Genomic DNA, 1,067 nt, shown 5'->3' with positions numbered 1-1,067 from the left:
GTATAGTACAATCTAAAATTTCTACATTTAGTTAAAAATGCAGTAATATAATTTTCAAAATTAGAGTGATAAAATTATGAGTAATTTTTCTTTCTGTTATAACTCATTATATATATATATATTTTGAGACGGATCTTGCTCTGTCACCCAGGCTGGAGTGCAGTGGTGCCATCACGGCTCACTGAAAGCTCCGCCTCCCACGTTCGCGCCATTCTCCTGCCTCAGCCTCCCGAGTAGCCGGGTCTACAGGCGCCCCCCACCTCGCCCGGCTAATTTTTTTGTATTTTTAGTAGAGATGGAGTTTCACCGTGTTAGCCAGGATGGTCTCGATCTCCTGACCTCGTGATCCGCCCATCTCGGCCTCCCAAAGTGCTGGGATTACAGGCATGAGCCACTGCGCCCGGCCAACTCATTTTATATGTACCAAAGATCCTCCAAAGAGATTATACACTTTTATAATTAGAAAAAAGTTATCTGTTAAAGAGATCATAAATGACATAATGTTTTACAGAAGTTAAAAGCTGAGATTGTGAGGATTTCCAGGGACTCCTGCCAGTAGCCCACCTCACATCATCATTTATATGGAATTGTTGGGACTGAGGTGATCTTATGCCTCTCAATTCCCAGCCAGCTTTCTCTCCCTCTGGCTCCCTCCTGTTAAACAGAAAATAATCGGCCGGGCGCGGTGGCTCACGCCTGTAATCCCAGCACTTTGGGAGGCCGAGGCGGGTGGATCACGAGGTCGGGAGATCGAGACCATCCTGGCTAACACGGTGAAACCCCGTCTCTACTAAAAATACAAAAAACTAGCCGGACGTGGTGGTGACGGCGCCTGTGGTCCCAGCTACACGGAGGCTGAGGCAGGAGAATGGCGTGAACCCGGGAGGCGGAGTTTGCAGTGAGCGGAGATCGCGCTCCTGGCTAACACGGTGAAACCCCGTCTCTACTAAAAATACAAAAAATTAGCCGGGCGAGGTGGCGGGCGCCTGTAGTTCCAGCTACTCGCGGAGGCTGAGGCAGGAGAATGGCGTGAACACGGGAGGCGGAGCTTGCAGTGAGCCGAGATC

The sequence above is a fragment of the Mandrillus leucophaeus genome, unplaced genomic scaffold (genome assembly GCF_000951045.1).
Source record: "Mandrillus leucophaeus isolate KB7577 unplaced genomic scaffold, Mleu.le_1.0 Scaffold1448, whole genome shotgun sequence".
NCBI lineage: Eukaryota > Metazoa > Chordata > Mammalia > Primates > Cercopithecidae > Mandrillus > Mandrillus leucophaeus.
This window is presented reverse-complemented; position numbering follows the sequence as displayed.